Source organism: Anopheles merus, chromosome 2R (genome assembly GCF_017562075.2).
Source record: "Anopheles merus strain MAF chromosome 2R, AmerM5.1, whole genome shotgun sequence".
NCBI classification, from domain to species: Eukaryota; Metazoa; Arthropoda; class Insecta; order Diptera; family Culicidae; genus Anopheles; species Anopheles merus.
The window spans coordinates 61,693,054-61,706,556 of NC_054082.1; the positions used below are offsets into that span (position 1 = coordinate 61,693,054).

At 45.1% G+C, this 13,503-nt stretch overlaps 1 pseudogene; it reads right to left on the minus strand.

Moving 5' to 3' along the window:
- Positions 1–757: 757 nt before the first annotated feature.
- LOC121600843 lies at positions 758–1,299 on the minus strand (annotated as a pseudogene).
- Between the last annotated feature and the right edge of the window lie 12,204 nt (positions 1,300–13,503).

Genomic DNA, 13,503 nt, shown 5'->3' on the forward strand with positions numbered 1-13,503 from the left:
CGAGTGTGTCAACCACTCCAGAAATTTCCTCAATCCAGATGATAACAATATCAACACACAACGGATTGAGAATGTTTGGAGATGGTTGAAGGCATTTTTGAGAAAACAAGGCACTAATATTAAAAGCAACATGGACAAATATTTTGCTGAGCATATCTTCCGGAAATGCAATGATGATGTGTTTGTCGCCTTGATAGATGCCTTGGGGAACCAAATCGAACATTTTTAATAATTAGTTTTCTTTTTTTTTAAGCAGGTACACTCAAAGCAGATTCTCATTTGGTCCAGAGAAGCTTAGCTGCGAAACGGACCCAAGGAGGAGGTTTTGATGGCACCTTGCTAAGGTGCATTCTACATTTCCCCGCACCACAATAGACGACGCAACGTAGCTTTCGCTATGCTTCTAGTCTCGATGGCCGGACACACTCGGCATCGTTACACAGTTTGAACGTGCGCGTAACGAATATCGAACGAATCGAACGTATGCAGCCAGCTCTTGGCCGCCCTCATTCGGCGTAAATGGCTCACCGAGAAACGGCTTCGCTGCCAGCTCGGCCGCGCCGATTGCATCCTGCTACTGCCGCTTGTCAATGCGGTGCACCTCGAGTGCATCGACGACCGGTCCGTGTGACAAGGCATTCACAGACGATCCAGGAAAACCAGCTGAATCCCATCAGCCGGAAACCTTACCATTTTTTCGATCCTAAAAAAAAGCCCAACAACCGGAATGATATTATCCGCATCCTCACCGTCGATCTCACAGAACGAACGGGACGAGTGCTTTCCTTTGCTTCAGATAGTTGTGAATGTTTTCCACGTACCACTGGTGGGTGATTTTCAGCTTGCTCGAGAACACCTGCACGAACCAGGTCTCGTAGAACCGGCGCAAACACTGCAGCGTGATCAGCGTCATGGCAACCATCGTCTCGGTAGGCGTGGTGCGCACCATACGCTTGTTGGTTGCCAACGTATCGAGGAAGGCGATTACGTAGTCCCGCGCTGGCTACATCATCCGGCAAATCCGGCCACCGACCAGAGGGCAGCAAAGACGTAGAAATGTATGAACCACACCTTCAGGATCTCCAGCAGGGACACCAATCGGTCCGATGATCCCTTCAGTGCATGCTTGTCATACCGGAACGTCTGCCGGATGGCAGTGGGCAGATGCTTTTCGATCGTTGCCAACAGTCCACCGAGCACCACGATCGCCACGATGAGATTGACGAAAAGAAAGCTCGACCGAATATCGAACCACGGGAACCATATGATAACCGCAACGAAATGTAAACAAACCGCCATAAATGAAAACAACCCAATTGAAACTGACACAAAGAGTGTAGAGCGGCCCACAGTGCCCAGGTCGCATGTTCGAACTGTCACTTATTTATTTACAGCGCGGAATTGGGTTTTTACCGCATTACCGATGTAACGATTGCGATCGATATGGCCATAAGGAAGGATATTGCAGCTCAGCGGAGCGCTACAAGAAATCAAAATGGCAAAATGTAAATGACGGTGATGATTAGAAATGGCGAGCCTGTGATGAAGGTTCCATTCGAGGAGGAATATGAAAAATCTGCGATAAGCCAATTGATGAATTTTAGAAGGCATTTGTGAACAAATGTGAGCTTTAATTAAGATGAAATGTTTTATGGTGCGGGTCACCCAGAAATAATTTAGGTTCAAGTAGAGATATCGTCTCGTTGTGTCAATATGTAAGCGTGTATGTGTGCATGTGTGTAAATGAACCAATGTGAAAACAAGAGAAATACGAGTCGTTAAAAAAAGGAATGGTCAAAAAAAACGTGATTGTAAAATAGCCATTTTTAAAAACAAAAATGATAAGCTATTCGTTGGCGTATGCGAATGAAAAAAAAAATTTTAAGCAAATGATCGTAACCCCGATGGGTCACTTTGTTCGTCAGTTAGATACGTATACGTTCAGGATTAGCAAATGATAAAGCAATACGATGGTACGGTTTCTACTTCTCTCTAGGGTAATTCTTAGAATGCATAGTGGAATGAGCCATACCGCCGGTACTAATTGGGGAGATGTTGTGTGCGACAAAAGAGGTTGCCTACTCCTGGAAGCCGACTGGATGAGTGCCGATCGGGAGAGATAACCACCCAACGGTCAAAAGCCGAAGATTTTATATTGACCTTTCACTTTTTCTATCTGTCTCTCGCTCTAATTTGAGCGATTTTCCCCTGATGAGTGTCCCCGAGCCTCCTCGTGTGGTTGTTGTTGTTGGAAGTTGAAGCCGAAACCCCCTCGTGCGCTGCCAAAATCAGCGAAGAACGAAATCGAGTGGCTCAAGCGAAAGAACGAAAAAAATGATGAACGAGTGTGCTGTGAGAATAACACACACGCACGCACAAGGCGACACCCGAAATCTGGTGCGATACCGGCTTTCAGTGGAACAAGTACACACATGCACACATTTGGCCACACCAGCGCTCTGTTCTAGTGCAGGTAGTTTTCTGCAGTCCACGGTGATACTACACACAGCCACGCACTTGGCGATACACGCTGTTTGGTGCGGTGCGGTGGACGTTCAGAATTCAGTGGTGCAAATACACACATGCACACACTTGGCGACACACGCTCTGCTGTGCGGTGAGATTTGTGTTCTGTGTCCAGTGGTGCAAATATACACACACACGCTCTTGGCTACACACGCAGTACGGCGCGGTTGGCTTGGCAGAAGCGCATACACACATTAACGCAGTAGGCTTTACGTTCAGTCCAGTGAGGTTGGTGCTTGTGTAGTGTTTCTGCGCTTGGTAGTCGGCGGATAAACCCCGTGAAAAATGGAGATTTGTTTTATTTGAGGTAAGTAAAAGTGACTAAAATTATCAACAAACATCCTCCCTCCTAATTGATAACATTTTTCTTCCATTTCATGTGTGTTTCACGGCGAACGGAGACAACAAAACCTGTGGCTGTGTCGTAGTGTTCGAGATGGTGGCCCGTACAGTGCAGCGAGAACTAGGCGCGACAGCGATGAGGAGCAGAAAGTGTTGTGCTAATTTTTCTCTGTGCGAGTGTAAAAAGTGTTTGTTAAATTATTTGCGTTAATTTAGAATTAAGTGCAGTGGTTATTGTGCATGTGTTGTGTTTTTTATGTATTTATGTTATATAAAATATTCAATAAATCGAATCATGTTGATATAATGGTTCGCACTGTATCATTTTGGAAAGAAATCCTGGCAAAAAAGGGGGAGGGGGCTAATTAAACGAAGGTTCGTGCCGAACCCCGTTCGGGTTCGCTTCGGCTTCGGGTTACTTCGGAGGCTGAGACGTTTCGCCAACTCAGCTTCTAAGTCAGCTTCAATCTCAGCGGATCTCTGAGTGCTGGTGACCGGTGGGCACGCAAACAATGAGACCCCAAATTTTGAGTGATTCAGGCCGAGGGGTATGAGGAAGCTTGAGGAAGCAAGGAGAAACACGCTGCGATGAGAGTTCGCATTCTGTTTTACACGCGCGCTTCACTAGCACCAATACAAATACCGTGCTTTGACGAGCCGTCTGTGAATGTGTGTGTCTTCTTTCAGCGAGCTCAATAACTTTGAGCTGCTCGTCACATCGTGTTGTCTCGCTTACACTACAGCATCGAACCATCGCTCCGTATGTCCCCCCTCCTACGCGTACAAAACCACCAGTACAGCCCCACCAAGCAATTTGACCAAGAGCCGACTGAATTGAGCGACCTTTTCCATACAAGCAACTCACAGCTGCGGCAGCTTACACACACATTCAAGCAGCGCTTGAGCGACTCCTATGGAAACCGATGACAACCTTGGTGCTCAATCATTCTCTCTCGTTCTTTTATCAGTTTTATTCTCTCTGGCACAACTGGCGCACGCACCATTTTGAAAAAATCCGTTTGACAGCAGCACGAAGCAACACAAAAATATTTATTTTTCACCGTGATCAGTTAATTTTGGAAAGAAAACTAAAACTTTACGATGGCAGCACAGCGGGATAAAAAGACTGGTTCCTCGTATCGGAAGCGTGATAGCTTGTTGAAGCAATATGCAAGGGAATGGGACATGGATATGGAGGAAGCAGGATGTAGCTACCAATATTCGGCACCGACTGGTAAAAAGCTTGTGTAGACGGACCGTGGCGGACTGATGCTAATATTACTAACCAAAAATGCTTACAGCAACACCAGAGCCACTTGCTCAATCCGCTGCTCCAGTGATTGAGCATGATATTCCATTGCCGGGGGATGAATTAGGTATTGTTAGCTATGATTGGATTTGTTGCAGTGTTTTTAATGTTGCTTGTTTTCAGCTGCACACTGTTCTGATAGCGATGCGTCTTTTTCGGACCCTGAGGATAATAATGCAACGGAATTTGACGATGGAGATGACGAAGGTGACCAACCTTTCCTTACCGACGATTTGTCCTTCAAGGATGCTCTTCGCGTATGGGTGTTGGAGGCCAATATTTCGCATCGCCGCACAAATGTGTTGCTAGATTTGCTTCGCAAACACAACCATCCTGAGCTGCCGAGGGATGCAAGAACTTTTTTAGAGACTCCCTCAGCGAATACCACACGGAGTCTGGTCTCTACTATCTCGGGTGGTCAATTATGGTATCAAGGGATTGCTAGCAGCCTTAAATCGTACTTTAGGTAATTATAATTGTTGTAGCACAAGCGACTGGTACGATGAGCCCTCAAATGGCACATTTGTTCAGTTCATATAACATGAATTCGGTTTCTTCGCTGTTTCAGACTTGTGACACCGGACTAGGCATGGGACAATTGTGCGAGACCTATGCCGCACACTCAGTTCATTATAGTGTGCGGTTGATCGCCGCACGCGAAAAAGTGAACGGGTAGGTCTTCCGCACGCATACAGAACTAACTGAAATGTGCTCTGAAAGAGATGCAAGATAACTGTCGGTGTCATAGACTGAACGAAAAAAAACATTCGTTTTGGGTCGGCAGAATTTGTCACACACAACGACACAAGAAGATCGATCGCACTTTGCGCAAGAAAGAATGCACATATTGCTAGCGTGGTCAGATTGATCAATCGCACACAGCCGCACAAAAAGAACTCCTGCCGCACACAGACCCCATTCTGAGTGAGAAAGAACACTCATAGCCGATGGGTCATTCGCACACAGCCGCACGCGTGTTCAGTTGGGTCTGTCGCACACTACCGCACAAAAAGAACTCTTGTCGCACACTGCCGCACGCGCGTTCTGTTAGTTCGGTCGCTCACTGCTGCACGCGTATTCAGTGGGGTCAGTCGCACACTACCGCACGAAAAGAGCTCTTATCGCACACTGCCGCACGCGCGTTCAGTTAGTTCAGTCGCACACTGCCGCACTCGTATTCAGTGGGGTCAGTCGCACACTACCGCACAAAAAGAGTTCTTGTCGCACACTGTCGCACGCGCGTTCAGTTAGTTCAGTCGCACAAAAAGAACTCTTGCCGCACACTGCCGCACGCGCGTTCAGTTAGTTCAGTCGCACAAAAAGAACTCGTTAAGCGCACAGCAACATAAAAAAGAAAGCTTGTAGATTTTACTCATTTATATTAGCTTTTGTTACAAATCAACTTAAGTATATACAGTTTGTTCTCGAGCTACGTTTTCTAAGTTCTTGTGTGCAATTAGTATAATTGGCTCAAAGGATTCTCAAATGCAAGATAAATTACTGTTTTACCAAAAATTTTAGAGCCTCTTAAAAACCAGAAATTTTCAAATTTTCTGCATGAATTGTGATACATAAATGGTTTAATGTAAAAACCTAGTTACCTAGTTATGTATGAACCGCGTATCTCGGACTGACGGTATTTATAATTAAAAATGCAGCCTTAAAAGCAATAACTTTTTGTTCTTGCATTAAAATCTCGATAAAATTAAACATAATATTTAAAAAAATGGTACTTAGCTACAATTGAGCGACTGACCTACCGCACGCGTTCAGTTCATCATACTGAACGAACTACATCGCACGCGTTCACTGAAAAGAATCAAATTGCCCAAGCCTACACCGGACGTCAATGAAATGGAGCTAATTTTCTTTGTGGATGGGCTACCACTTCACAGAAGTGGTTTAACTCAGTTTTGGCCCATCCTAATGAGAATTCATGGCATGCCTAATGTACCGGTAATGACGGTGGCAATTTTTTGTGGGGAAAGTAAGCCGGGAAGCCTTCAAGGTTACTTGCAACCATTTGTCACGGAACTAAACTACTTGCAAGCCAATGGACTACTGATAAACGGTCGCCCATATAAAATATGGTTCCGGGCCATGATAGCAGATACACCAGCTCGAGCTTACATCAAAGGTACGAATAGTTAGCTTGTACTTTCGCAACGATTATTCATCGCTGTATATCACATTGCAGGTGTTAAATCATTCAACGCTCGTTACGGGTGCATCAAATGCAAGACCCGTACCACAAAGGATCCAACAACGAAACGCACCTACTACGGGCAGTTTGGTGCTGCGCGACGGACCCATGAAGAGTTTTGTAATGGTGCATACGTCGACCATTGCAAAACCACTACACCTTTGGTTAAGCTAGACAATTGCGACATTATCAAAGATATAATTACCTCAGAACCTCTGCATGTACGAGATCACGGAGTTACGCGCAGACTAATGCTAAATTGGACTGAAGGAATATTTGGAACGAGTCGTAGGTGGACGGAACCGATACGCGAAGCAGTTTCCAACGAGATTCGGGAACTGCTTCTGCCGTCAGAGTTTCAACGAAGTGTGCGGAGCCTTAAATATTTACGCTTTTGGAAAGGGTTGGAGAACAACTACTTCTTGCACAACATTAGCTTGATTGTCCTTAAGGGAAGAATAAGCGATGTTGAGTATAACCATTTCATGCTGTACTTCTGTGGCGTGACTCTGTTCCGCTCAGCTGAATACGAAGATGATTGGCCAATGGCTGGGATCAGATGTTGCGAAAATTTGTTTTCGATTTTGCCACCGTTTATGGCGTCACGTTTTTGTCTAGTAATGTCCATTACCTGTTGCATGTTTACGAAGATGTTGTTCGGTTTGGACCACTACACAACATTTCTGCCTACAAATTTGAAAGCCATCTTCAAGAGCCCAAAAATTTACTACGAAACGGTAGAAATTGTTTAGCACAAGCTGTGAACAGGTTAACCGAGCTGCAACACATTAACTACGCACGGCCCTCTAACGAGCCTTCGTTTCCGTACATAGTCAACAAAGGAAATGATGTTACTGCTTATGTGATGGCTAATTGTACATTAAAAAATGATAAAAAAAATTGCTGGTTTATGTTGAAAAATAAGAATAAAGCAATGTACAGCACAGCATCACGCGAACAGGGTTCGATTGTTGTACATTGCCATCTATTTAGTGAAACCAGTGAACAGTTTAACTACCCATGCTCTTCATACATAATGAATATACGGAGAGCAAACATGTTACATTTAGACCTTTCATCGTTGGTACGTATACCAATTGAAGAGGTAAAGTTCAAACTTGTTGCGGTAAAAACCAAAACAGTTGAAATTTACATGTTCGTTCCGGTGCCTCATAGTATGGCGTAAAATATATTTTTTTTCTCAAAACTAAAAAGAGAGCATAAGGTATTCCACGTTCAAAATTCATAATATATTTCGTTGCATATTACCGTCTAAACATTATTTTTTTATATTTACATAAATTCAAAATTCTCTCCTCCCCCCTCACCTCTCTCTCTCTCTCTCTCTCTCTCTCTCTCTCTCTCTCTCTCTCTCTCTCCCTCTCTCTTTCTCTCTCTCTCTCTCACACACACAGACACACAATATTTACATTATTTCACACGTTTTCATCTTCATTTTCTTCGACATCTAGACAAGATGGATTTGTAGCTTTCCGCGTTTTTTCGGCTTTGACCTGGTCCGGAGCGTAGCGAAGCTTTTTGCCGATAAAATTTGCAACCATTGTTTCATTGATGGCATAGAATCGATTGCTGCCAATCATTTTAAAAAGCTTTACCACCCTTCGTAGCTCGCGAAACGGAAATTTTTTTACAGGTCTGCCACCACCAGTCCAGCTGCATTGCGCGAGAAGCTCCTTCGTGAACAAAAAGTTTAATGCTTCCTGCATCCTCGTCTCGGGAGCTTCGCTGGCAATACGCCCGTTCGCCCATGTAAATATTTTAACCTCGTACTGGGGATCAGACAGCTTTTCATTTAATTCTTTTAATTCTTCCACATTATTCACTAGTTCAAACTCAAATTCTTCCTCCTGATGGGCTTGGAGCACTCTATTGCAAACACAATTTTTCACCTGGTCGGTCGTTACCTGGACCAGCCCCACTGATTTTTCAATCCGCCTGGAGCGTTTATCTAAATTTTCCACCGACATTTGCAGTCCATCTAGCTGTCGCATTATTGCATCGAGCTTGCTGTTAATCGTGGATGGTTGTGGCTCTGCCGGAAGTGGCTCTGTCGGAAGTGGTTCTGTTGGAAGTGGCTTGGTCGGCTGTGGCATTGCTCGTGGTTGCACTACGGTAGATGTGAGAGTGGTTGGCTGCACAGGTAAGGATGTTGTTGGGGGTACTTTTTTCAGGGCCGATGTTGGTTGTTGTTTCAGTGGTTGGTACACGAATCGCTCTGGCACTTTTCTTGTTGGCTGATTAGGATTACGTGAAGATGGTTGCTGCACGGAGGGTATGGCTGTAGTGGTTTGCTGGATTTCTAGCGATGATTTGGTGGGCACTTTTCTCCCTACCAACAGTACTTTTTTACTTGCATGCTGCGCAACATTCATCGGTACAGGAAAGGATGATTTTCCCGGAACTTTTGTTGCGATACGAGGTTGCGTGGATAATTTTCGCTGCGGCACGGATGTGGTGGGTATAGTTCTAGCTAATATAAGTTTCGATTGCTCGGTAGGCACGGTTGGTTCCTTTGGCGATGATGCTTGTGGTTCTATTGTGCGTGTAATTTGTGGTATGCGGGTGGAAGTAGCTGGGATCAATATAGGCACGGATGTACGGGGTTGTCCTGGTTGAATGAAAACAATTTTTTTGCGTTTCTCGGGAGGTACAGCAGTTGAAGTGGGAGAATCTTCGAGGGATGATGGTGGTGTTGCTGATAAATTGCAGAAGTCCGGGTCTAGGTCCTTAGACATTTTGGGATCTGTAAAACAGTTCACGCATACATCACACGTTGTTAATTCGCACTACCTTTTGCGCAACAAATATCACATCACAAAATTTCATTTCTCACTTACCTGCTTGTTGTTGGCAAAAAAAATGACACACTTGTAAAATTTTCCCCACTGTCGACTGCACGTAGGACTGCACTGCTCGAGAGTCAAATCGTTAATGAACGGACACTAAGATCAGGGAACTAATGTCTCTTATCCCCAAACCCTAGACACGTGTGGACAGCTGAATGAAAAATTCGGCGAAAATTTTGCTCCACAATGCAGCACCGAACGCAGGGATCCCTTTATTGCAAAGCGTATGCATCAATGAATGGACTAATTCGAGGAAAACAAGTGTGCCCTGTTTTTCATCGACGCGCACAACAAACCTTCCTCGCTACCCCATCCCTTCCTCCCTTGTGGTGGATAGAGTCCCTTACCGTATTTGCTCGGTGTAGATCAATGAATGAAATTCCAAGAAAAATGCGTGTGCGTTGTGTGCCCACCAGTGCGCGTTTTGTGCCCAATGCTCCTTCCGTTACATTTCCATGCGTGCCAAAGAATGGACTAATTCTAAGGAAAAAGGGTGCACAATTGTACTTGATTGCTCCAAAGGGCAAAAAAGTACACATAAAAAATATCAAGTGTGCCTTGTGTGCCCACCAGTGCGCGTTTTGTGCCCAATGCTCCTTCCGTTACATTTCCATGCGTGCCAAAGAATTGACTAATTCTACGGAAAAAGTGTGCACAATTGTACTTGATTGCTCCAAAGGGCAAAAAAGCACACCTAAAAAAATGTCCAGCTATCATGCAATCCATCTCAATGCATTATATTGCAATCCTAACACGCCAGCCGCACAACACTCGGACGGTCTACGCAGTATCGTGCCGGTATAACAATCGCCAGGATCGGGATCGCAGTAAGTACATTTCTCATTCCGTCTGCATAAGCTTTAACCCCAACAAAACCCATCAGCTGATCATTCATATTCATTCTTCTCCTCCCACTTCTCCTCATACAGCAGCCGATACATGCGAAATTATACCACCATATGGGGCCATATGAGCGAGCAAGCCAACGCAGGCAGGCGACACAGTACTATCATACACATGCGCATACACACACATTTAAAGAGCCGTGGCTAAGCTACGCGCGAGCCGTGGCTAGGCTGTGCGCGAGCGAGCCGTGGCTAGGCTGTGCGCGAGCGAGCCTTGTTCATTTTTTTTGCTCTCTCCTGCAATTGACTGTAAGGCGAGCGGGGTATGAGGATGAGAGAGGGATGAGAGGGTACCACGAGCTACACATCCAAACACACCGCCAAAGCAAAACCGCCAAGATGAAAAATGAGTTACCGTGAGTGTTCGTGCCACTCAATTCAGTCAAAACCTACTGCCATTTGACTCCAATCTTGATACAAACCGACTGGGCAAATTTGCACACATCCGACGTCGGCCGACATGTCAAATTGCTTGGTGGGGCGCGACGCTTTGTCGGAGATGGTTGTGTACGTTTTGTGGTAAGTCCCGCGCGCAGTATTCATGCGTTAATGCGCATTTCGTTCAAAGTCTCGTGCGCTGGTGTGTTTTGGTGAAGTGTGAAGTGAACAAACAATGTGCACAGACGCACATGCAGTGCGTGGATCGACAGGTAAGAATTTGCTGAACAGAGGCAACGCAGATTGTGGACAAGTTTCCCGCAGCCTGGCTCGACCCGGTACTTTGCAGTATGACGCCATTCGTGAGTATGAAGGATTCTAAATGTGTTGTGAAAGTGTACTTTATGTTTCAATAAAGTGTTTGATGAAATAAAACATGACCGTGTTTGTGTTTGTTGTTAGAATAAGTGCGTATTTGTGACCGTGGCAATGCATGAAAGAAAACGAGAAAGAAAAGAAACAAATGTCTTTAGATGTGTTGGTAGCATGCCTGGAAAGAACACGAACACTTTGAGAACTGCAGGGCGCACCGTGCGTTCCGGGTGGGGAGGGGGAGGGCTCGCGCGAGGGTGTAACTCATTCCTCCAAGAGTAACTGCTAACGGGGGACGGTACTCAAATCACTCAAAAAATACACTCATTTTGCCGGACGGGAATCGGTGACCGGTCTTCTGCATGAAGCGAGAGATCGATACACGAACGGGGGCTCTCTCCTACGGACCGCGATAAGGGTCAGACGTGCGTGCTACGCTTATTTAATTGTAGAAAGTGAAATTCATCTGTGGCGTTTAAAATAAAGAGACAACGTTTTCTCAATTAACAAGCACTTGAAACGCCTGCATATGCTGGACTCTTGCACTCAAGATATGTTATGGGTTTCGTCGTACATTTGGTTTTGGAATGTTTTTTTGTCCTAATTAAATGTTATTGTTATTGGTAACAATTTATAAATTGAAGAGGTGTGGGGTGTTTGCCGATGTGTGCCTATGCTTCGGTTTTACTGTATTGCGAAAGAAGGTTTCAACTATTGTTGCTGAAGAATGGATGTTTTCGTCGCTGAGCTTATGACTTGCTATGCGTTCTCGGTTCACCTAGTACCTGCAGTAACGCCTGATTTGCTTATTATGCGTCTTTTGCGGGTGTTTTCAAGAAGTGTGTCACAATTGTTTTTATATTAACGGTGGGGCCTGAATTCTTCCGGTTGCTTTGTTATGGTATGATCTGATTTGCTGAGTGTGTTATAATGAATGTGTTGCAATGGTGTTTTGGCTTTCCGAAGTGTGTTACAATGGGTCTATAGCTGATAGTGTGGTTTATAATATTGAGCGGAGTTATAACACAGTGGAATAAAGGAGGAGCAGAAACTAAACAATGAACTTGTATGTAATGTATTTTAAACTAGACTGATAGTATTAAACATTTTCTACAGACTACTATGATGTGTTCATTGCACACATGTTGCTTTCTCAACACTCCTCCTCAACGTGTGCCATGAAGCCCTAACATCTCCGTAAATTTTCTTTGTTTCGTTGCTCCTAGTGGTTTCGTTAGAATGTCCGCAACAATCTCTTCCGTGGGACAATATTCAAGCATCATTTTTCTAGATTCACACTGTTGTTTGACAAAGTGTTCTTTTGTTTCAATGTGTTTCGATCGACGATTGGTTCTATCAGAGTTGACAAATGCAACTCTGGTTATCCTCAAAGATTTTAACGGGGTTTTCAATATGTTCTCCGAAGTCTTTCATCAATCGAGTAAGCCACATTTGTTCTTGAGTAGCTTCACTTAAGGAAATATATTCTGATTCCATCGACGATAATGCAATGCTGGTTTGTTTGCGACTGGCCCATGACACAGCTCCACTAGCATAGAAAACACACATATCCGGTAGTCGATTTTCTTGTTATAGTATCACCTGCCCAGTCAGCATCAGTGTTGTAACCGTTGTAGGGTTCCGCCGAACTGTCAGCCAAGCGCATCGCAGATAGGACAAAAAATAGTTTAAATAGGGAACGAACGGCAGTTTCTGCCCCCTTTCAGTAAAACGAATTCACCGAGAGAACAAGCCACAAAACGCCTAAAATAAAAACTAATTTTTTGGCACCCCGCCTAAGCCTAAAAAATTCGGTTTCTTTGTTAGTTTCTAACATTCCAAAAAATTAGTGCTAAGCTAATTTTCATCGCGTGTGGTGTTAAAGTATATCGGTGAAGTGATACTGCGCTGCGATAGCCAATTCTCGCGATCGCGATTGTTCCCGTGTGGTGGTATAGGAGAGCTGTAGTGCGGTGAAAGGTGAAATGGAGCAGGCGAAAGATTCGAGCAAAGTCGGGCAGGATTGCAACTCTACCCCCGTAATGAGCCCGACAATGGGACGTGATGGCGCTCGGTCCATTGCAGCATCAACGAGCCCCATCCTAGAGCAGGAATCGGCGGTATCCCCGGTGGTAGCGGGCACGAGCCAGTCTGTATCAGAAGGGCAGGTGCGAGGCAAGACAACGTCGGATACTAGCTCCAGAGCGCCAGGATTAACCGCTGGTAGCTTTGATGGTGAATCCTACCGAAGCCACGTAGGTGGAACAAGGGACGACAAACGAGTGGAGGGTGAAATCGTTCGTATGCCAGCGCACGAACGACGACAGCGAGTAGCGGAGATTGAACGTGAGCTCATCGCACTTCGCGAAATGTGTCAACTCGAAAAGATGGAAGAATGGTGCCGGGAAACGGATCGTTTGGGAGCACCGTCGTTAAATCCGCTTGAGTACGAGGATCGAGCCGCGTTCGAAGAATGGATCCGCGGGATGGAAAGTTCTATGAGGCAGACCGAACGTAGAGTAAATGGCGTCACCAGAGGTCAAGATCCTCGGGAACATCAAAGTAATCATGGCGCGCGAGTTACTTATACGGATGGCGAAG